This window comes from Falco naumanni, chromosome 1, assembly GCF_017639655.2.
Source record: "Falco naumanni isolate bFalNau1 chromosome 1, bFalNau1.pat, whole genome shotgun sequence".
Taxonomy (NCBI): Eukaryota; Metazoa; Chordata; class Aves; order Falconiformes; family Falconidae; genus Falco; species Falco naumanni.
The window spans coordinates 54,163,060-54,187,726 of NC_054054.1; the positions used below are offsets into that span (position 1 = coordinate 54,163,060).

General features: G+C 44.2%; 1 long non-coding RNA gene across 2 annotated transcripts in view; it reads right to left on the reverse strand.

Moving 5' to 3' along the window:
- Positions 1-3,265: 3,265 nt before the first annotated feature.
- The window catches only part of LOC121088359, a 28,450-nt gene continuing 7,048 nt past the window's right edge, over positions 3,266-24,667 (reverse strand). The window contains exons 3-4 of one of the 2 annotated variants that reach the window (XR_005827934.1): positions 12,395-12,482; positions 3,266-3,694 (exon numbers count right to left, since the gene is read on the reverse strand). This is a non-coding gene — a long non-coding RNA (uncharacterized LOC121088359). Of the gene's footprint in view, positions 3,695-11,738; positions 12,299-12,394; positions 12,483-24,667 lie in introns of those variants that run through there. The other variant, XR_005827936.1, reaches the window with a different exon arrangement.

Consider the following 24,667-nt stretch of genomic DNA (forward strand, 5'->3'; position numbering starts at 1 on the left):
AGCCTCAAACGCTTTTCAAAATCCCACCCCGCCAATCTGCTTAAGCCCCACACGGCTCTGAGGGGAGAGAAGTTTTGTTGTGTTTATTGCACAGAATAAGGAGTCTTTTACACGATGAACATCAGATTATGTGCTGCAGAAGCACAGAATACTTTTGCATTGTTTATCTGTCAAAAGAACCAACCCTCAAAACAATACATAATCCTGCACGAATAAACCAATCGTTCCACCCAGGGAGGGTACCTTCATTTGCACTCACTTGTATAGCCTAGAGAGCCAAAATACAAACACTGGTCTGGTCCCTTAGACAAAAAAATTATCAAAAAACGGAATCGTACGCAACGCTAATAGGCTGAAAAAATGTAAACAGAATAGCAAAAGACCCTGAAATTTTGAAACCTACTTGTGATGATCAAACTCTCTGACAGACTGTGGGAACACAAAGCAAGCAATAGTAGCTCTACTAGTAGGCTGTTGATTCAGGCTTCAAATTAATTATAAATTCATAATTAATTATGAAGTGCTACCCCTTGCTCTGCTTTCCCGTGGCCTGAGGAAGAGACAGATTCTCAAAAGCTCAGAGCCAATTTCCGTTTTATTTTTAGCCAGTCAATCTCACAAAAGGTCTTACCTACAACTTGGGGACTTGCTCTTTTATATTCCATCCATGTATAGACTAATCAGCTGGTGCAGTGATCTGTGACACTTAAATAGGAAAGATGCATATAAAAAGCAAAGGCAGAGCAGAAGGGACCCAAATACTCTGCCAGGGCCATGGCAAGGGCAAAGCAGGAAGGGCATCCACCCTCGGCATCCCGTGGAAGGAGGCACCAGAGGGACAAAGGTCAGGTGACCACAGGCAGCTCCTGCTGTGTTGTGCTCTGAAGAGTGGGAGCAGCCCATGCCTATGGATGGAGAAGGACGTAGCAGGGGTCTGTGGGGTGGGAAGCACCTAGACGCCAAGGTGTCCTGCAGGGATGGGTGCTCATGATCTTCTTTTTCTCAGCAGCATCCACCTTGCCCCCAGGAAGGGAAGGACTCTTTTCCTCCATGTAAGAATTTGGTGCTGAGTCAAGGACCAACAGTGGGCCAACAGCCACAACTGGCCAGGTCCTTACACATAGCCCAGACAGCACATTCCCTTGCACACACCTTCCCCAGCCCAGCACAAAAGGGACTCTGGTACGGGCTCTTGCAGGGTCAAGACACAGGAAGGGCATGGGCAGGAGGCATGGAGGTCACTCAGAAGGCTTCAGCTGCAGCCACCTCTAGTGTGATCCCGCTGCACAAGGTGAGCAGGAGGGGAGTACAGGGGGACTTTCCCCTTCCAGTCTGTGCAAAGCAGCAGGCCTCAGCCTGGCAGTCCCTGCACAAGGCAGGATCTTGTGGGTTTGGCTGGGGCTTCTCCACAGGGTGAGAAAGAGACTTCAACAGCCCGTGCCTCAGTGTGCTTTTCTGCCTGTTTTTACCAGCCTTGTAGAAAGTCCTGGTAGCCTTTGCAGAGCTGTCATCCCCTAAAACCAAAGCCAGCCCAGCTATGGGGGCTGCTCCCGAATTCTCCCATCTGCGCTGCTCACATTGCAGTCTCAATGTCAGAGCTCAGTCCTCAGAGCCAAACTATCTCGGGATGCCCGTGGCTATCCCATCCTTGTGCAGCCACCACACTGGCAATGGCAAAGCTCTCCCTTTGTTTCTCTCTGCTGAGTTTCTAACTCCATGAGTTTAAGAGGGATCCATATTAGTCTGGGGTTTGTATGTCTATTTATTTTCTAATCTTTCCACTAGAGTACATCTCACTGGGATGCAGTATCTGGGAGGAAAAAGGGTATTATAAGCAGCCCATCAGATTGAAACAATCTTTTGTTTCAGTCATTATTGAAGGATGGAGTGGCTACAGCGGAGTTTTTGCTTACAATTACAAAATCAACATACAGTATGTAATTAACCTTAAAAACTTTCAATGTCCAGTAAACATTGATCTCTAATCCATTATGTTTGTTCATTCCAGGACTGAGCAGCCTTAAATAAAATACTATTCTGTGAATCAGCAGCCTTTTGTAGATGGCAGGAAACAAAAAGTATCCGACCATGTGTTATTCCCAGCTCATCTAGCACAGACTAGGAGTATTTTTGAAGAAAGATAAAGCAGTTTGGGGAAGTAACACAGGGCTGAGTCTAAAGAAAGGGGCATTCATTTGCTAGGTCTGCACCACTTTCCCATCTAATCTCAGGCAAATCACTTACCTTGTTTTAATTTTCTAGTTAAAAAGGAAGGTATGGAACTTCCCATGCTTGCCTGGTCTTCGGAGTAGAAACTGTCTCTAAACATATGTATGTACAGCACTAACCACAACACAGTCCTGGTGACTGGAGCCAGTAGCTGTTATCATAATAAAAATTAGTAAATAAATCGTGATGTGTAAGAAAACCATTTAGCCTGAACCCAACGGTACATGACCAGAAGATGGCAATATTCAAAACAGGGGACTGATACAAGCATACTTATGGGTCATATGCATTGCAGTTCCCCCAGGTTACCCCCACCTCCTTCTGTCAGTGATATGAAACCTCCACAACCGGCTGAAATCACCTTCTGAGCCAGGAGTAGGAGTAGGTAATTTAGTTTCCATGGTAATGCAGTTCTGGACCATTCTTAAGCAGAAGCTGCCAAGTATGACAAATGGTAGGTGCTGATTTTTTTATGTGAACAGCTATTCACTATGAATTGAAATGAGATTGCCAAATTCACTTTCCTTGGGACTGGAGCTAGGGTCAAAAGCTATTGTTACATTCAAGCCATAGTCCAAAACTAGCACTTTAGCCACCAATCTCTAGCTGCAATATAGAATTTTTAAGTCATAGAATAAAAATGAATGACTCAATATCAAAGTTGTCAAATAGATGAGACAGATTTACATCAAGCAATTCTAAAATGCTCTGTAGCCATGAATTAAAGGAAACATATGACAAATGACTCTTATTCATTCCCTCGTGGGGAAGAAATTCTGTTTTAAACATTGCTGACTGTTGTGCAGTTCCTATTATATATATGTATATCTGAAACCTGCATTGGGCTAAACACACAAAATGGTAAGGGCTTGAATTCAGCTACTTTTCTTCCACGAGCCATCACTGTATAATAAACCGTGGTAGGTTTTGCGCTCTGCTAATCTCCCCAAACAGTATGTAATTGGTCTTGGAAAACGCTGTAATACAGCAATTAGTAACATGACAAATACAAGAGGAAAAGGCCCCTTTATTTTAGCCTTGTTTTCCTTCAAAAGGAAGCAGTAGGAAGACAGGTTGCCAGATCAACTGATGTTTAACACCATCTCTGCCATAAAAGCAGCCCAAAAAGCAACTCAGTTTTGCCCAGGCTGGAGAAATGGGGGGAGAAGAGTCCCAGCAGCACCCCCACAGCTGGACGTAAATTAGCGGGGTGCCACTGGGCTGCCCGCAGCAGCTGCATGGCAGTTGCCAGCTGGGGCTGGATGGGCTCCCCAAAACTGTCCCAGGGACCCCAGCAGCCAGATCGCATTGAAGAGCCATGGGGATTTAGGTGCTGGTCCATCAAGAGCTACCCGTGGCCTATTGGTGAACCGGCAGACTGTGCTTGGCAAACCCATAGAAAAGGCAGCTCCCAGGAAGGGGTGGTCTTCTTCATACTGGCAACTCTTCCCATTTGCAATATTACCTATGAAAAATATAAAGAAGGGAACAAAGCACTGTAAGTGTTGGGGCGGGAGGGGGAGGTGTGGGGGAAGACATCCTCAACTCATTCAGTCCTGGAAAGAGAAGAAACACAGCTTAGAAACATCAGGAGAAAACATTTTCTGCCTTTATAGCACCCTTCCTCACCCTGGTACCAAAAGCCTGTTGCAAACAGTCATTAAGTTACCCAGCATTTCTGTGCACTAAAAGAGCAGTTCTCTCTGACATACCGTGTTCTGCGTTTCTTCTCTGTGAAATGCCTGGAATAAAGAGCACTCACCCATTGTCTGGGGTTTTAGGCATTTACATGGCACAATTGACTGCAGCTGGAATTGAGACATGGGCAGGTGGATGGACCTGTTTGGTCTGTGAGTGGCTTGCAGAGTCAGGAACAGAAACCCTGCCTGTGAAAGGGGCCCTGTGGCTCCTCTGACCCACCCCAGAGCAGTCGTGGGCTCAGCACAGCTCCCTGAGACTGCCAAACCCCCTGCAGCAGCCCCTGGCCCCTGTCCCGTGGTCCCCCCAGGCTGCCCAGAACTTTGCACGCTGCTGCCCATGCCCTGCGCTGCAGTGGGATGCCAAAGCAGTGCAAGCAGCAGCAGAGACACTTCAGCACTCATTTCCGACTCTCAGAAAGCAACAGCAGGTCTCACAGGGGACCCACATCCTAACGTGGTGGAGTGGAGACATCTGTTATGAGCTGTAATTAGTACTGATTCCCCAAAAGTGGGCTGTCACTCTCAGCCACCTGATAGCTAGTGCTGAAAGGGGAGGAGTTGCTTCATCCTTGCGGTGCTAAGGGATGGGTGGTGGCTTTGGGTCCGCTGCAAAACCCAGGCAGCTTCCTTAGAGATCACCCTCACCAGTGGCAGCCAAAATTTAAGGGAGAAAATATTCATTCAAAGCAGGTTGTTACTGTTATTTAGCAACTAATCTCTGCGAAGAATGGCAAGTTTTTGTCTAGCCAGCTCTGCACCAGACACCTAGGAGGCAAGAAATAGTGTGGATTACATCATTGGCAGGGGATTTAACTAACACACCTGAACTAATAACAGATGTTAACACACGGGGCTTCCCAAATTGCACTGAGGCCACTGCTGGTCCTTGTGTCTCCTGCAAGAGATGCCTGAACCTGTTAGTCACTGGCATACTGGGTAGTTATTAGGCAAGTCTTCACCCCTAGACAACTTATACAGATGCAGAGGGCTGTACAATTTGTAGTTTAGCTCTTTTCAAAAGTGGTGACTTTGGTCTTGTCCAAATGTTATGGTTAAAAGCAGGATGTCTGTGCCCCTGCATGCCCCAAATGCTTTCAGTAGTGCTGAACAGGTAACTGAGGAAAGTACTTACAGCCCACCATGTAATTCCTCCCCTGCACACTAAGAGGGAATATTTGTCACCTGCTGACATGTAGCACTTTAGAAAGTCAGAAGAATTTGTAAGATGGGGAACAGACACTGGAAATCTGCTTTGCCCAGGAACCTTATTGACTACTGTGAGTTTCTCTTCTATGAAAAGCTCTTACGACTTCATCCACTGTATCTCCCCTGCCTCACCTAGACAGTTCTGCAAGAAAGAGAGAGCAGTAGGAAGTTACATGCTGCTTTTCTTAGAGGACTTTTTCATTTAACTTAGCCACTGGGCTTCATAACGTAGCCTGCCTGGGACAATGCATTAAGTCTCATCCTACCAGTGTGACAGAATGACACAGAGCCCAGTATATGCTGAAATACATACTTCCCTTGCTAAGCCTGTAATTCCAGCTTTGATATTTTTTTTTGTTTGAGTAATCAGCAAAAACCTAGCAAGAATGAATCAGAAATTGCACACTTAATTTTGTCTTCTGTTTGGCTTCCATCTTTGATCAGAGAATGAAGAGGATAGGTTGAGGGAAGCCCAGGGCCTCTTGCCTCAGATGATGTCAAAAGCCAGTTTGTCATATGCAGTGGCCTCCATGGTAATTATTTCCTTGGTCATAACCACAAAATCCCTCCTGCCTTCCCTGTAATTTCCTCCAGAAGGACACCAAAAGTGCAGACGCATTTCCCTGACTGGGGCTGCTGCTGCCATTCTGCTCCAGAGCTGCTCTGATGCCTGCTGCCACCTTTCCTCCAGCTGCAAACAGATTCTTGAGTTATGACCCCCAAAATGGGTGATCCAGCTGAGACACCCATTGCAGAGGCATTTCAGCACCCTGGCCTGCAGCAGCATCACCATCGAAGACCTCCCCTGCCTTTTGTCCTGCATTCAGTGTGCCCTTGCTCATTTGCCTGCCACTCACCTTGGGGATGCTGCCACTGCTGTGGCTGTGAGCGCTGGGTCAAGCTCTTCCACCTCTTTGGCAGAGCTTCAAAGAGTTGCCAGACTATAGCTGCCATTTCCCATTCTTTGATTTGTAGAAGCTGTTTGCTAACTTTTTAATGAGGTTGTGATGCTGATCACACAGTCCCCACCTCCTCTGACTCTGCAGGATGCCAGCAGACAGACAGAGGGTCAGAGCCACGGAGGTGGTTAATCGGCACCTTTGTGAGACCCTCTGGCCAGCTCACAGCACCCTGATTGAGTGTGCTGGGGCTGAGATGAACCAATTACTGTGAAAATGGGAGAGATCATGTGGAAAGAAGGGTTAAAGGCCAACAGTGCACAGCTTTAGTGCACAGGGGAGCAGAAAGGGTGGAAAAGGCAGACCCAGAGGACTGAGGGGCTGTAAAATCTGATCACTCTTCTGCTTCAATGATGTTCACGTTGCAAGGTAAGGAACTATGACCAACACCAATCTGGGCAAGCAGGCTTGCTTTTCAAAGTGCATGTGAGCTTATCTCCCCGCTAAGGTCAACAGAAAATTCCCATTGATCTCATGAGGGCTTGGGTTTTCAATTAATGCAAGGCTACTGGACTTCATGTGCAATTATGCAGCACTTGTAATTATTAATTTATCTCTTCTCTGACTTCCAGTTGACTTCTGAAAGGAGATAATATATTATATCACTGCTTAAGACTGAATGTATATTTGTACTTACTTTTAACCACCATTCTTAGTGATAAAAGCCCATGAACTGACATACCATACTCTTCTGGGACTGTTTAAGAAGCAGCATGAAAATAATCTTATTGGATGCTTTTAAAAATGAACGGTGAGCCTGCATGCTTGAATCTAGTTACTGTACCATTTTACTTATTGTTGACTTAAAACCTTTTTCTTGTGTTAATACATAACCGTAACACACTTTCCAAAGAGATGTTGAGAGTTGTTTTTTTTCCATTCTTCTGAAACTTTTGTTTTATAAGCGAGATTCAAAAAGTCTGCACCTGCTGTGTCATGAACCCCAAGAAGTTGTGAAACTCTGTGGTGTGTCTCAACAAGTTGTTTTTCAGCACTGTTGGGTATTCAGAAATTAGCTCTTCATCTCTTCCTCCTATTCTGTTTTAAACCCATACACAGAAAGTTTATTAATCTCAACTGAGTCAACATCTGTGCTTATGCATTCAGAGTTACAGAAGTCACTAGGCGTTATAATGAAGTACAAACTGTTCTAGCATGGAAAACTACATACGGTGCTACAAGTGAACAACAGTTTTCTTGGCTTTTGCAACATATTACTTGATGCCAGCTACAGAAACAATGGAGGTACAGAGGCTCCCTGGAAATCAGCGTGGCTCCAAAAGCAGGATTACTAGAAGTTTACTGGAATATGTGATATTTTCAAAGTTGAAGCAAGAATATTGTCAAAAGCCAAATTGACGGAGCTAAGCCACAAAGGCATTCCTCCCTCCAGCGTACCAGCCACGGAGGCTGGAGGTACCCAGGAAGGGAGGTGCAGGCTTGGAACAGGAGGAGGAGTCAGAGGGGAAGGCAAGCGCTGGTGATAAACCAAGTGCTAAGCCATGCTGGCAGCACATTTGGCACTGCTAAGTTGAGCCAAGGAGAGATGGAGATCAAAAAAAAAGCACACTGGGAGGCTGGGGAGTGGTGTTCAGATATGAGTCTGAGTCAGAGCCACGTTACGGGGTGAATGTGGACAAGGTTTTGGCAGCACTGGTTTGGATCACCAGGTAAAGAGTAGTCTGCAGCAGTCAAGATAAGGAGTAGGCGCATCAGCCAGACCTTAGACACAAGCAAGAGAAGAGGGACCACTCTCTGAGACCACCTGGAGAAAGCCCCATTAGCCTTGAGCAGTCATCCAAGTGTATGGGGAAGGAAGAGAAGGTGTTAAAGCATGACAAACTGGCAAGGAGATGGCCATTTATTCAATTCAAAACCTGATTTCTCTGCAGCATTCCTCACACAGGTATTAAACACTACAGAAACATGAACCATTACCTCTTTTTTATAGATGGGACCTTTGTGCAAAGAAAGATAAAGCAATTTTCCTAATGTTACCCAGTAGGTCAGCAGCAGAGCTGACAACTGAACTTAAGGATCCCAAATTCCAGTCCAGTCCAGGATTTTAACCCTATTCTCCATTTGTGATCAGTTCAAGAGAGGAAAAAACTCTGCACGTTGCTTGTAATTGTCAAAAAATCATTCATACAACTGTCTTTAACTGATGAGCTTCTTTCCTACCCTTCATCTATGCTGCTGATTATCTATTCACTAGTGATCATCTGTGGTGTGAGGAGTCAATACTACAGCATTATTTTTCTTTACACGCTGATTGGGCACCAAGTTTCCTGAAAAGCTAGTAGCTAAAAAAGAACGTACGTTCCCTGAATACATCTGAATTAAATCTGTATTCTGCACAGGTGCTTTTGACCAGTAATTGGAAAGCACATATAGCTGTGAGACAAACACTAGAAATCCAACAATTATTTGAGATGCCTATTTTGCTATGTTTAGACTATTAGGCTGAAAGATGAAGACAAAGGAAGAGGCTGTACATGTACTGCAATGAGGAAAAGGGAAAGCAGTTGGCAATCACTCTAAAATACACAGAGCTTTTTCTCATATTGTACTGGAGTATGTAGGCTCTTAAGCAATAGCTTTACACTGTAAATAGCCACTTTAAAAGGCTGTATCTTGAAACTAATGCATACTTATGCTGTGCAAGAAAACAGTTATTTAGAAAAGAAAAAAAAAAAACAAACCACAAAGAAAACTTATCAGAACATCACACAGTAAGTGAAAGAGCAGACTGGTGACTCCATTCTATCACCTAAACACAGCTACCTTGTGTGACATGCCTTACAGTATCCTCCAAGGCATCCCAGTTTTCTCCCCATGAATGCATAGAGCTCCTCATGCATTCCTTGCTTTCCATGTATGCAATGCCTTGCATCACTTCTGACACTTTAAAGCCTGATCCAAAGCCCATTGATTTCATCCCAATGTACCAAATTAGGGCTGAAATAAGCACATTCATACACTCCTTCTTTACTTCACCCTGAAATTCAGGCATGATCTGCCCTCCAGCCAGCCTAGAAATTACAAACTGCTGCCTGTAACATTAATATTTTGTCCACGGAATGAATGTGATCTGTCTTCATTGTCTCCCCAGAAAAAGTTTTGATACTTCCATTTCTTCTACAAACAAAATCACCATATAATTTATGTTTGTGAGCAAAGTGATTTTATGGTATTTCTCTTTGTTGACAGAATGATTGGAATAAAATTACATTCTGTTGACAAAAAATGTGATGAAATGTCGTTCGTGAACATTACGAACAAAAGAGTTTGACAAAACGCAGTTTGCCAATGGGATGTAGTAAAGGTTTTAACAAAATGAATGCTGTTTGTCTGCTATTTGTTGTAGGAATGACACGTGAAGTTTTTTAAAATCCACCATGTCAAAATAAAAAGTAAAAATTTCACCTATAAAAGGAGTAAATGCTGCCTTTACAGAAGCTATTCCTTCTAGTATTTTAAGCCATATTGCTCTAGGTCACCTCTGTTTTTCCAGAATTCTTTAACTTCTAATAGAGATATGCTGGATTCACACATTTTGGTACGTATCAGTCTTACACACCAGCATTAATTAACAGTCCTAGGCTTTCACAGTTTTCTGGAATTTTAGTAAATTTATCAATGAGGTAGAATTTTGTGATTTTCAGGCATACTAGATATGTTTAAAGATAACAGTGCCTGTTCTTGGAAGACATCAAGCCTCTGACAGCAGCATGAGTACTCACATAATTTAATTCCTTCAGAGCCTAAGCAACAGTCTGACAGCATCTGGAAAACGTGTGCCAAGCTATTTTCTCTTTGAACTTTGATGCCTGACATCTTTACATGGACATGAGCTCATACGAGGATGGACAGAAAGGGAGGGGAATATCTCTTTGGTGGGCTCAAGTGAATGAGCTTAGACAAGGCTGATTTACCCTTGGTGGCAGAGGGCCTTTAGGTTAAAAGAATTTTGATGGCTCTACGGGGAGTGGGATATAAAAGCACAAGGCCCAGAACAAAGGGAATAGAGTTAATTATAGGAAGAAGTCACCATCATGAAATGGTTGAGCACAAAGCAAAAAAAAGAGCTGCTATGAAAGGTTAAAGTACAAAAGAACAAAAGCAAAGGTTACACGAAATTATGTAAGCATCAGCACATTAAGAACAAATAGATAAAAAAAAAAAAAACAACAAAAATTGCAGCATAAACAGAGCCTGCTACGGTGCATCCTTCTCTTCTCGCTGATCTGTCTTTAGGCCCAAAGACTATAAACCAGAGCAGCACAGGTGACTGCTCCTGGGCAGGGTGATGGGGAAGAGGGCAAGCTTTTCTACTGAGCTGATATGGGCGACTGGCTCGAGAGACAGACTTGGCTAGTTTGGTCCGTGGGCTCTGCCCGCGAGGCTGCCTGTGCTCCCAGCCTCCAGCAGGTTGTGAGAAAAGTTGCCTTCCCCTCCAGACAGATGAAAATGAAAGAAAAACATAATCTCACCAGCACTAGAGGAATTCAGTCTGATCTTCCATTGCACCATGAGGGATATGATCCCCAGTGAAAACACTGGTGGGATTTTGGCCGTACCCTGCAGCACATCAGCTAGCCGGGGCATGAAGCACCCTTACATCCATGAAATCCCCTTATGGCTAAGGGAGGAGGTACAGCAATGTTACAGGGAGAGTCCAGTTAGATCCTACAATGAAGACAAATTTCCACGTGTTCACGAGTTTGAGCTTTTCAGGTCACCGGAGCTTCATGCAGTCGGAAGGACTGCAGACCTGTGTCCTGAACTTTAATGCCAGTGGGCTAAAAAAATCTGTGAGCTTGGGGCCACCAAAGATCTTGTCAGACTTGTTTCTGGCACTCTAAGACTGCGTAAATGATGCTTAGCTCAACTCTGTATGGGTTAAAGGTCTGGAGGAGACACATCTCTGTATGGATTGGCCTGTCCCTGTACAAATATTAGCAGAAAAGCAGCGGTATAAATTTACATTCATCAGTAAATGCCTCTTAGAGCTAAAAATACAATTAATTGCACTGCTTGCACTAAGGTTTTTGCTCTTTTCTCCCCTCCCTCTTCCCCCCTGCTGGTAAGGGAGAAGAAGGGAGTTGATGTGGTAAATGGTTTTTCTCCTGATTTTTTCCTTACAAAACAATAAATGAGATTAAAAGGTAAGAAATGTTCAAACGTAATCAACACACACATACATTCTAAAGAAAATAGCAAATTAAATGCAAAGCCTATGCTAATGCATCATCCAGGTTGAGATTTTAATTGCAAAAAGTCAGGAAATGTAAAGTTATGGTTCTCACAGTAATCATCACTCAGCCCCTTGAACACAGTTAGGATTTGTATTCCAGGCAGTGTGCAGCGTTAACTCAAAACACCAGCGTATATATGTGTTCTCTGCCTTCATTACAGTTGCTGGGGGAACCATAATTCTGCATTTGCTGACTTTTGCTCAATTAATTTTTTTTTCCTTATTGCTGTGCTATGAAGTTCTTGCATTTAATTTCACTGTATTAAAAAAAACCAAAAAACAAAAAAACAACAAACCACGTAAAACAATGAAAAGAAATCGGAACTTTCCATCATATCTTAAAATTAGAAGATAATCCATTCTGTCTGTGCATCCTAAGGCTCATGTAGGACTGTGCAATCGTTTTAGAGAACAAGTACATGAAAAATAATAGTAATAGTAGTAATAATTAATAATAATAACAACATTAAATGCTTATACCTGAAGCTTCACCTCATTGTGAAGTGACTGCAAAAAGATCAGGGACCTGGCATGCCGTGGACAAGGGCTTTTTTCAGCCCAGTGTAATAACTGTACTTAGATTGCACTTCTTTGCAGTGAAGGCAATGCTGAGGTCTCATCCTGGGGGGCGAGGAGGGAGTTTGTTCCCACTGAGCCTGTCTCAGAAGCATTTCACACAAAAGTGAATTTTGTGCCCCCACATCCTGCTCTGCACTTCAGTACCCTGAGGATAATTTTGTCTGTAATCCTCCAGAAATGCATTTGTGGTGGGATATACCTTCCCGGGGCTCTCCCTGGCTGACCCACAGGAATGGCCATAAAAGTAATTAATTCTAGTGGCCTGAGAAATGAGTTGGAAAACAATGCTTAGAGTAGGTATTTTCCTACTTTGAAACAAAGGAGTCATCAGTCTCAGCTTCACCTCTGATGTCTGTTTGAAGGCACACCTGCAGACAGACACTAGGTAAGCCTCATGAGCATTAATGACATGGTCATCTTTGCGCTAGCAGAGCCCTGCTACATTGCGACCTGTCCTTACTCACCTCTCATCCTCCTCTGGGTGAGAGGATGGCTCCTGCAATGTGGCAACAAGGATGCACTGGATGCTTCAAGGTCAGATTTCCGAAGTGGCTGAAAGATATAAGGATGAATAAAAGTCCACTCAGAGCCTAAGTAACCAAGCACTTGGGCAAATCCCACTAATCCCACCTTTCTTTTATAGCTCATATGCATATAAAATCTATTCCTAGGAAAAGCCATCCCCTAGAAGCCACCATTCTCATGCAAACTGTCATTCCAAGGGTTCCCTTTTTCTTATAGCAGTGCGTTTGCAGGTCAGGCAAATCCATTAACCCCAGCTAGAACAGCCCTCGCCCAGAGGCTGCATGCGTATAAGTCTCCTGAGCTGAGAAGATATCGGTATTGTCTCTCATTAATAAATCCTGGAATTTTCTTCATAAAATTATTCCATATTCTACAGCTTTACGTTAGCTGAAGTGCAAATAGGAAACACAGGTGCCTCCTGCCCTCTGTAAGGTCTCTTATAAACTCTCACCATAGAAAGGGTGGGCTTTGTGCTGTTAGACCAGCATAGCCACAGCTGAGCCCTGGTTTCTAGTTTAAAAAGAGCTTTCAGACCTACATGGTTCAATCACATGCTATGTTTGTTGCAGACAAATATCTTTTTTTACCTTGTGCATACATGAAATATTTTCTAAATGTAGCCCTCAGTAGGACTTCTTTAAAAAAGAGGGGGTCACAGAATTCTCACTGAAAAATTGCATTTCTTAAAAATGTAACCAAATCTTGGCAGAAACTTTATGTACTTTTCCCAGTATCTATCCCCCCCCCCCCCCCCCCCCGCAAAAAAAATATTAAACCCCACCACTTTTTGCTATTCAGATCCTTCCTCCTTTCTCTTTTACCTTTTTCCATTGCAAAGGGAAAGGAAATAGAATTGCTAAGAAGGGAGAGAAAGAGTTATGAGGAAAAATTCCCATGGATTTTTTTAAATCCAAGTTTCTTTTTTTTTCGCTCCTCTGAAATATGTTTATTTGGTTGAACTGTGAGCCTGTAAGTCAGCCTGTTCTTTGGACTTTGAATGCAAAGAGCACATCTAGCCAGAGGTAAGCATCCAAGGTACTGGCAGAAGACAGCATCAGACAGAGCAGATGGCAGTTCCTGACCATGCCAGAGAGAAGAAATGTTCTGCCAAAAGTGCAAAGAGTTCATTCAGGTCTATTTAATGCTTTGCACCAATTTTCCCAAACCATAGTCGGTAGAGTCCTAATTCTCTGCAAAGTCATGTCAAGTCACCTATAGCTGATCCACAACACTGTACCACTCTTACTGCTCATTTCAATTAAAAGCATGATGGTCACATAGGGAAAAAAAAAAAAAGATGACAGAGGTTCACTGATCTAAAAGATGTAGGAGTCATTGGTTTCAGGGGTATGCGACATGTGATTAAGATAGCAAGTCATGGAAAGAGGTCTAACACAGGTCATGAAGGGAAGCACTGTATAGCAGTCATGCAGACTTTAGACACAGTGCCACAAAGAGCTCATTTCAGTGGTAGCAGACCAGCTACAGAGAATCCAGGGCAGTTCTATCATAGAAATGAGCAAGTGCTACCTTCCAGCTCTCCACACTGAGGAAAGGGGCTGAACTGGCTGAAACTTGCCACCAAGTTGACAATCTAGGCGGCAAGTGGAGATGAGCAACCAGGATTTTGATATGTTCTGCAGGAATCAGCTCTTATAAATACCCGTGGTCACTGGAAAGGACCACCAACAGTCTTAGGACTATTAAAGAGAATATGGAAATCAATATTAAGTGCTACACGAAGTACAGTGTTTGTTTAGTGCTTTGTAGCTCGAAAGAAGGAGGCAGAAAAAAGAAAGGAAGAGCCCAGAGGTGTGAGATGGGTGAGGAGAGAAGGCTGTGTGCAGGGTGGTCACTCAGGTTGGGTGGACCCAGGAGGAAGCAAGTGCTAGGGGACATGAGGGATGTGCAATGAATGGATGGGTGGGGGCAGCAACCAAGCTCTGTTTTATCATCTCAGGACAGCAGAAGACTTCCACCAAAAGCAAATGGAAGTCACAGGTCTCTAACAGTGACACTGGACAACGTACCACAACTGGTCCATAGAAAGGTTCCGCAAAACATGAGATATATGGGTAATGCAAACTTACATGTTAAGAGGGGCAAGGATGTCGGGGACACTAGCCAGCTCCTTCAGCAACCCCTTATTAGTCTCTCTTACTACTGGTTGTACCTATTTTTATAAAAAATGGACTGTCCAAGAGCAGGCAGTGCATATCTGTGGTAGAGGAAAGTTATTCCACAACCTTCCTTTCCAATTTCTGCTTCAGATTTCACTTTGAAAATCTAACAATTTAGAAAGAAACAAAAGCATTTCACAAAATGATACCAAAGGACAAAGTTATTTTAGGAATACAATTTTAATCAGTGCAGTACCAGCATTTAAATCTGCTGCTGTACTGACATCAGCGGAGGGAAAAAAAATTAATTAAAAACAAGGAGTCCGGAGGGACTGGCAGTTTTGGAAATGAATCCACACCTGTGTCACCTTAACGTGGGATTATTGCAATTCACCCTTGATGCGGAAATTGTGGGGGGAGCAGGAGCTGTCAGCTGGCTTGTTAGGAAGTTTCACAGCTAGAGCGTGACACCTCTGCTCTGCAATGTATAATGGCTAACAACTGATTTCCATCTGACTCCCTGCATTAGGGACTCAGCAAATGAGTCACCTCACTTTTTATTTCCATATGAGTCCACGGTGTCCAGATTACTGAAGTGAGAAGACAAGTGAAATCAATAGCATCTCTGTTCCCAAACAGATTTACTATTAAAACAGCAGCAATGGAATGGAAAGGGTACAGCAAACAAGGGTGACTGCTCACCAGATATGGGTGACATGCTGCGTACACTCCCTCATCAGCCAGGGCCTGGAAACCAAACCTTCTGACGTGCACTAATATGTCATCTGTGTGTCCCTGGTGTTTCCCTGCTCCAGAAACTAACAGGCTTAACCTTCACATGGAGCCAGAGCCATGGACAAGTGAGCTGCTGGGATCATCCCCTGGCTCTCTAGGCAGGGAAAAATCCCTTCAAGAGTATCTCCTATCTCACACCAGCCCCCTATTCCCCATCATCTCCCAGGGACGGAGGAGCCACCAGCCAGGCTAGAAGGATCCACGAGAATCACTTGGACATCGAACCTGCAAAAGTAGCACCACGCTGCAGTGTAGGAAGCTCAGGAGATGGCAATCACAGCCTTTGCTACTATGTGTGCTGGTACTTCTTAATCAGCTATGCAAATCAGGACAGCATTCGGGTGAAGTTTCAGAATTGTATTTGCCTGAAACACTGGCTCTCCACAACATAAAAATCACTTTGAAAGCCTGAGGACACCTGCGCTTGTCAGAAGTTCCTCATTTCTACGTGTTGTTAGGAAAGCAATTCTTTACCCTTGGCCTTGGACCACAACTCTGTAGTAAAAAGCTGGTGATGTTTTCCAACCCAATTCTAATGTGCATTGATGTTTCAGAGAACCTGGATCTCAAACTGAACCTGAAAAAAAATCCTAAACTTTCCTAAACCTCTCAAATCTTTTTTTAGACACTTCAAAATGAAACATTTCTTTATAAAATCCTTCTGAGACCTCTACCCATTTCTGAAAGGCTTGAACAAACCACAAGTGAAGTAAAAAGTCGCACTTTGGATCAAAAAAAATGATAACAATATTGCAATGAAACCATTTTCCATCCAGTTTTTCAGCAGGGCCATCACTCAACCCTGGAATATGGCTATATTTTCTCTAGGGCAAAAAAGAGCTGAGCTGTATATACTAGGACCAAGGTGGCAAAGCAAAATCATCTCTGTGAGTGAAACGAGCCATGGCAGTAGAAGTGTAGTCTCAGCCTTAAAACCTTCTGCCAGCAGAGCTGTATCACTTTGGGTTGTCCCCAGCACACTACAGACTGGGAAGTGCTTTGCATCCCGCAGCACGGGCTGTGCTGAACATACACCCATGTGCGAGCAGCCAGGCAGACCGCAGCTGCAGCTGACAGGAGCAATAGCCTGTCTACATGGGTTTCGTTTCAGCAGTGCTCCTGGGCCTGAAGGGTTCTGCTGCCCAGGTAGATAGCAGTACTCAAGCAGCAGGGATGAGGGGTTTTCTCAGCTCACCAGCAAGTTTTTTTCTGCGAGAGATGCAAACATCTACAAACAGAACCCAACCTCCATTGACAAAATATTCTTGCACCGACCAGTTCAAAGTCCTTTTTCCCTGGTGGGAGCATTGGAGGCATTTAAGTGTCTGCAGCATCTTTGGAGAGATAATTGTAACCAGTCTCCTTGCTGCCAAGTACAATATTGCTGCAGCCAATAATAATACTCACACAGTTTTTAACAGTGCTCACAATCACTTTAAGCATGAATCTGTCTTCACACCACCTGTGGAATATAAGCAAAAGGCAGAGACAGCAAAGCCAATTGAGCCCACAGAAGTCTTCAGTAAGGGCTGCAATCAAGGAGCTCCAAATTCAGTGCCATGTTGCCCTATCACACTGCCCTGTGCTGTGGGTGGTGGGAGAGCGGGCCCACCAAACAACCATGCATCATACATAATTTGCCACACAACTGCTTTTGCAAAACAAGGAAAATCTCCACCTACTCAGATTCTAGGGATATTATGAAAGAGTGCTTGACACTTTTGTTCAAGCTGACAGCTTCAGTATTTAACCATCTTGTATCTAGTATTTCATACAGGTATGTAAACCAAGGATTGGCAGGAGACAGCAATTATTAGAAGCCTTTGGCGGTTGGTGTATGTGGAGGAGTCAAGGAGAGCTGTCAGTTTTCCATCACCCACCATCCCTCCATCCAGGTTGACCTCCACAGCCTGCTCCTTGGCCCTGCGACAGCCACAGTGACGGCCAAGGGATGGCCTTTGAAGCTATAAACCACAGGCACAGTCTCACATATAGACCTGTGCAAACAAGAAGACAGGAAAAAAATCAGACAGGTACCCTATCTCTGCAAGTACATGATGCAACTGAAAGCTGGAGGAGAAGCCTTAAGCTCGCGCCAGCACTACTTATAGTTCACAGGCACCTGGCTAGCTGTTACCAGTCTGGTTGCTTTTATGCTAACTTCTGCTAAATTACCCCACTGATGCCAGCTAACACCAGAGATTTCACATGCCATTTGAACAGGGGAGGCTCAAAAGTCAGCCAGCAGAGCTGATGAAAAGCAAATCACTGAGTCAGTTTACTACCAATGAGCTCTGTTAAGTGACTGTAATGCAGTTCATAGCCCTGGAGTAGTCACTGTCCCTCACTAATCTAATGGTAGTATTGACAAGGATCATTTACACAGCCTCCCTTAAAGGTTATCGCTATTTGTCAGGGACCCTCTGTGCCCTGGACGCGCGTGCAGTCCTCATTTGGATTCCAGGCTTGTCCATCCTCACTGCAGAGCCACCATCCCAGGTGGTACTGACTCCTCGCCGCACAAGGTCACATCACTGCAGCCAGCTGCTGGGTGTCCATATCTTTTAAACATCTGCTAGGGATTACCAGGAGATGGCACAAAGCTATCCTAAGGGCTGAACTATGCAGAGAAATTGGTTGTTCGACAGCAGTACCTTGCCACCAGGTATCAGTTAATCTGCATAAAGCTTACCCAGCTGTTTCTTGTGGTCAGTGGACATATCCCCCTAATGATCTGGCCATACCGCAGAGTTGTAGTTTTATGTCTTTGATCATTACATGCAACCACAGCTTCATTTTAAATCTTCCATGTAAAAAAAAAAATGAAAAAAATGAAAAAATCACTACTCCCTCAGGCCTCATCTCTGAGCTTTAACAAGCAAGAACTAGCCTCACAATTTTAAATACATGGATCTTTCTGGCTAAAATATCTGCTTTTCAGTCCCATTCCTTCTCTGTTTTGTAATGGTGATCTGAAATGTCCAAACATCACTGCCTCTATTTGGAGAAAGTCTCATCTCTTCAGCACCCAGCTTTGTCCAGAAAACGAAGGAAAACCACAGCAACAAAGCCCTCCCAATGCGGATGAAAGACAACAAGGGCTAATGTGGACAATGGGCACTTTAAACCCTCTCTGCAGTTACAATGTAAATAAATGAATTACAGAAACACTATCTGAAGTATAGGTTGATCTTGGTCTTTTAAAAATTTCTTGAACTGTTTAAGAAACAAAAAAGGCTATTGATACTCTACTTAACTTCCCACCTCACGCCACAGATACAGCCAGAAGCTCTGAAGTGATGGGGGCCACTTCTTGAGATAGTTTCACTGTGAGCGATGATCAAAGGATCAGAGCAGTCCTTGAGATGTAATCCCCAGCAAAGAGGGATGAGATTAGGCGAGAGGCAGCACAGGAACTCCCCTGACTCCCTCCAGCCTCTCCCTCTCCAGTGGACAAACAATCTGAGCAATTTACTCCTCTGAGCAGAAACAGGTCAGATTTGCCCTGTGCTTGGAGGACCTCTAAAGCCACTGTGCAACAGAGCCTGCTCACTCCTTCCCCAAGCCACGGACCTGCTCCTCCCCAGCTCTGGGGCCTCTGGCTGTGTCTGCAGCTCCAGGTCCACGGGTGACCTCGTGGTGGAACTAAACCAGGTTCGTGGTGTTCAGTGTCCCCATCTAGCGGTCAAGTAAATAAAATTAACGTACAACTCCAGGACCTTTAAGAATGAAAAATCTGAAAACCAAAATGTTCATTGTGGAAAACGTATAGCACCATTAAAAAACAGGAAAGACAACAAAATCAGAAAGGCAGAGAAATCAAAAGCAAAGGTAAAGCCACAATAACAACTAGTAATAAACTCCCTCAAGAAAGTGTCCTCATTAAACAAAAATAAGCTAAGTCCCCCAGAGGCAGGCACAGGGACCTGAAACCTGGAGCCCACTCGAGCCCACTCACTATTACTGGGGGTAGGCACATTGTGGGGACATACTGGAGAGAAGGCTCAGCCAAGATGGGTTTTGCTCAAAAGACATGGTCTATGTATGCATGTGAGAAGGTGACCCATCCCTTCAATGCTGAGAAAGCATCTGCCAGGATTCAGGTCACCTCCCAGGCCCTTTACCAACTTTTTCAGCACAAAAGCACCAGCTTTCCATCACAAACTCAGCACAGGCTCAGTTCCCAGCTACTCTCGGCTTTCAGCACAGAGGAGGTCAAACATGGGCAAGCCTAGCAAAAGGCTTACTTGGATACGGGGTTTAAAGATATCTCCTCCCCAAGGTGAGTCCAGCTGCCTCTCCTGGCTCCTTAGCTACAGCTTTTCTCCTGGCATATGGCTCTCTGCTGCCTTTGGGGAATTTCCCCGCCTCCTGCGGGGCTTCTTGGGTCACTATTCAACTACTTCTTTAGAGACATGTCCCCAGACAAACAAACTGGTATGTGATGTGCCCTGGTAGTGGTAGATTTTTACTGGAAAGTGAAACTAAGAATTCAAAATTGAGAAAGAGTTATTAGTCTTTGTCGAAAAATTAAGGCTGTGCTACTGGAGTTGAAAACACCATGAAGAATTACAGTATTATTATTCATGGTGGCAGTGATGGTCTGAGGATAACATGACTAAGTCTGTAGAGAGAAGTGATAGCTGTTATCAGGCCAATTGAAAGAAGAAAAAAGAAAAAAAAAAAAAAAGGGTTTCTTCCTCTGTCTGACAAGAAACAGCAAAATCCAAACTAAACTCAGGCCAAATTTCTTTTTGTTCCATCTAATTTTACTAATTGATATGTCCACTTAGCATAGTTAGCACTCGCTGAGCAGAAAAGCGTGTTAGCAAAGGGACTGGGGGAGAAGAAGAAGAAAAAGCAGCTAGGACCTGTCAAACACAGAGACTTCGACTAGCCGGTTGTAATGCCGTGAAATCTGCCTCTGCAGCTGAAGCTCTCATTTTCTGTACCCATTAGACTTCTGAGCTGTTCTTGTGAAGAGTTGTGTGCTGATGAGCTAAAAGCAGAGGATCTGGGAGTAGTTATCAAGCTACGATCATTCCCTGTCAGGACAGGGAAACTGTACAACATCAGCACAGGATCCGATGGAAGGTAAGAGCTTTTGCAATTATAGATGCTGAGCCTCAGTGACAAATGCTGCCTGCAGACGGGCAGGGTGGCACACAGTGCCAGGGAGGGCAGGGGAGATGTCCAAGGACTGCAGGACCAGGCAGAGTGTGAAGCTGCCTTCCCAGAGGTGGCTTTGCAGCCACATTGAGTGGGTTTAGTGAATGTGAGTGACAAAATATAGAGAAAATATGAAGTTTCAAGCTAGACTGGCTGAACAGAGGAGCTTGCCCACCTGCCTGTGGCTGTACACAGCAGTATTCCCCACTCACAGGGGATCTAAACCTCTCCACATCTTCTGCAGAACCTTGGGGAACAAACTAGGTCCTGAAGCCACTCCTGCTTGCACCAGGGCCCAGCAGACCATTATTGCCCCTTCCCAACAGGTGAACGAGAGTTACTGTTTTCTTGTTATTTCTCTTTTTTCTCTCCCATACCACAAGCAGCCTGCAAGATCATGCCAAGGAGACAGAATGCATCCCCACAGAAAGCTGAGGAAATCCACTCAGACTGCGTTACTGTAATGGGAGGCAGTCATTACTGATTCTGCTCCCACTGAGAAGCATATAGGAATAGCCATTAAGTTCAATAGAGCAGGACCACACAATTAAAGGAGAAAAGATTGCCACCCTTTTCCATTTTCTTTTGTTAACATGGAAAAAGAAAAAAAAAAAAACAACAAACTTTTTTCTTGCTATTCCCAGCACTCGCATAAATCTGTGCTCTAACGACCAAAGTGTGGACTGGTGACCCAAAAGCGTTTTAGCCAGGTCTTCACCTTAATCTAACAATTACTCAAATCTTCGTGACCCAGCTGAGTATCTTCACCAGCATAAGAGGACTTCTGGTCTCACAAGCTCAACAGCTGGTGCAACTGTACCCTAGCCTCCCTCTACAGGGAAAGAGCAGGACAGGAGATCCTACCTGCCCTTCACTGGCAGTAAAACCCCTGCTCTGTGGAAGCACCTGAGAAGCTTTTGGATACCTGGCATCTCCAGGACTAGGGAACTTCCTGTGTGTCCTTTAAATACTGGAAATACAAGTTGAGCACAGCTGAGAAACCAGCTATTGGCTTCCAGTCACTATATCAACCCACACCCTTTTCCTCCTCTCTAAAAAGAGGGTACTTTGCCTACTTACATCACATGGTGTTTGGGCTGTTAGTTTCAGGAACACAAACACATCCACGTTCTTCTCCAAATATTCTCTACCTAATCTACTATTACATTTATAAGTTATTGCACAACAGAGCTGCTGAGACTGCCAAGTCAAATTCTCCAAAGATAGGAAGCTGGCCAGTCACATGCTATTTTATTAAAAATACAATTGGTGCTTTAGTCCGTGTACCTGGAAAGAGCTGGGTTATGCAGTGAATTCAAATGCCCATGGCAGCCTTCCTGCATTTGCTGCAGAAACTGAGAGCAGAACAATGCAGAAGACTAGAGAAAGAACAAAAATACTTCCATTGCTTAAAAAGAAATGCCATTTAGAGGTACAATTCTCTCTGATCATATGCCGGAAGGACCCTTTCTGATACCAGACAAAGTTTTCAGACCAATTCGCATGGGAATGTTTGGTAACCCATTGCATCCTCCTAGTTTCCAGAGTCCAGACGCAGGGGGATATTCAGCAGTGGCTACAGTGTGCTGGGGCAGATACACAGCAGTGAGGAGGAGTGCTTACAGCTGTGGGTGAAGATGCCTGGACTTATTTCAATGCTTTGTGACACAGAGTCTCAGTGCCTCAGAAAAGACAATAAATATTAGAAGGTGCATTCAGCAAGCTTGTACTTATTTTCTCAGTTGCAAAATGGCAATAATAAGATCACCCAAACTCACAGCAAAGTTGTGAAGATAGTAAATTAACACCCGTAATATTTTTGGCAGCATCAGAAAAATGTCCAAATAGCAAAGCAAGCAGGTCTTCACTGAGTGAAATAAGAGCCCTGCAGAAACTGTAATGTGCAGTCAAGCAATCCAGCCTTGAAAGCCAGGGCATCCAGGTGTGGAGCCTAGGAGGCTGCCCCAGCCACGGGCCCTGCACAGGCACACACGCTGCAGGCACCAGGGCCATCTTTCGCCAGGCAGCGCAGCTCCCCCTGCCCCCAGCTGCTGCTGCAGCCCCTGCCGGGATGGCCGTCCCAGGCATCCAGCATCAGCACCTGAGCTGCCATGCCAAACATCCCTGGACCTCATTCAGGCTGTCGGCCAGATCCTTAGGCTACACTGAGGTAAACAATGCTGCTAAAACAGGAAGCGGCTCTATGTATTTATGAATACAGTACACATTAAGCACCACCGCATTTACAGTTCAAGACTAAAGCACCTAAATCCATCCAGGCATTGTCTGCAAAGTGCTGTGAAGATTAAAAACTTGAGGGTATTATTTTGGCAGACAGCGGGATCCCAAATGCAATTCTACTTTTTCCTACTTCATGTTGAAGATGTTAAAATTCTCTGAATATTAAATGTCCAGCCCTACTTTCAGCATTGACTTAAACGCGGTTTCCAAAAAATGTGCTGATTATTCATTTCTCAGAGAATCAACAAGCTAGAGGCCCTTTGATGGGGTTCCTTGCATTTTTAAATCCCATACACACACACACTAGTTAGAAGAATTTGGCAAATATGGTTATATACGTATCTTGGTTAAAAATGCACGATACGAATGCAGAATTGTAGATGATTGTAATTTTTCTTTAATATAGTTTTCATGTCTTTAACTTGAATCTCTCCTACATTACACGGCACTATACCACTGGCTGACGGAATGAAAAAATGAAGCACAAATACCCATTAACCAAAAACTGCAAAGAACTGATGTCTGTTGCCTTCCAAAAATCAAATTCCATTACACTCATTGAAAAAAAACAAGGAAATAACTTTTATCCCATGCTAAATATGGATCTTGTCTTGTATCTCATAGATGCCAGAAAAAAGGATTCGGCAACTTCCTGGGGGAATGTTTATGTCTCAATGTTTATCACCTGAGTTGGTGTCAGTGAACTAAACCTGTAGGAGCTGACATTGAATAAACCATGAAGGAATCAGAACACTTCTCCTGGAAGCAACACACTTGAAGATAGCAGACAAATTTGAACAAATATCATGATACAGGCTTGTGTGTTGGGAGTATTTATTCAATGTTCAGGTGAGAGTCAGGCTTCCCACTGCCAAAGCCTGATTGCTAGCGGCCACAGATCACAGCATCCACAAAAGAGGACTTTACGTGTTCTGCAAGTCCCAATGCAGTTTTTAGAGCAGCTCAGCTCAGACCTGACTCTCCCAGTCAATCAGAAGTTAAACATCTACAAGTACAACGCATAACACTGCAGCGTCTAACGCTTTGGCATCCAAAATCCTTAAAGCAAGCAGAGAGCTTGGCACTAATTAATAACCAGGTTTATACAGGTAGATGTAGGCAGACCTGGGCTCCTTTGGCTTGGGCTCTTAGCTGGCTGGATGCAAGCCAGTTGTGGTTCAGAGGCTGTTTAGCTGTGTCGTACCTGAGCAAATGTGCCCTGCCTTTCAGCTGGATGTATCGATTCAAACACAGCAATGCGCTAGTATCACATATATAGCTGCTGGGTCGCAGCTAGCTCTCATCTGGCCAGCTCAGACCACAGGCAGAACAGCTCTGTCTGCCTGCTCGTGTCTTCAGAGGTATCCTCCAGTTTGCACGCTGGAGATGGAGCCATCTAAATTATCTCAGAGAAGTCAAGGAAAAATGCAAAGTTTAAGTGTTTAAGAAAGTCTAGGTGATCCCATGCCAGAGGACATCATCTCCTTCTGCTAACAGCACTCTCAACCACAAATGCTCTTTTGGCATTCAACACCCAAGACAGGCTTTTACCACAAACTACAGCAAGAACATGATGCCTCCTCCTCACCCACACGGCCTTTTATCCTATAATCTCATGATTAAAGACTTCAGGTGAGAGGTGGAAGAACCCTTATTTGCCTGAAGGATTTTAAACCCCAGCTTCTAATATTTAGCACAGTAGTCTAGCCATGAATACCCAGCAGTGGGTATTCAGAGGGGTCACTCTGTCCCTCCTTGTGAAGTTGCTCCACTTTACTTGAAGCAATTAAGTATCTTCTGGGGCAAAACAAAAGAGAAGTGGTTTCACACTCAGCTAAGGGTAGGGGCAGCTTAACAATGCAAATATTTAGCCAAAGTTGAAAAATC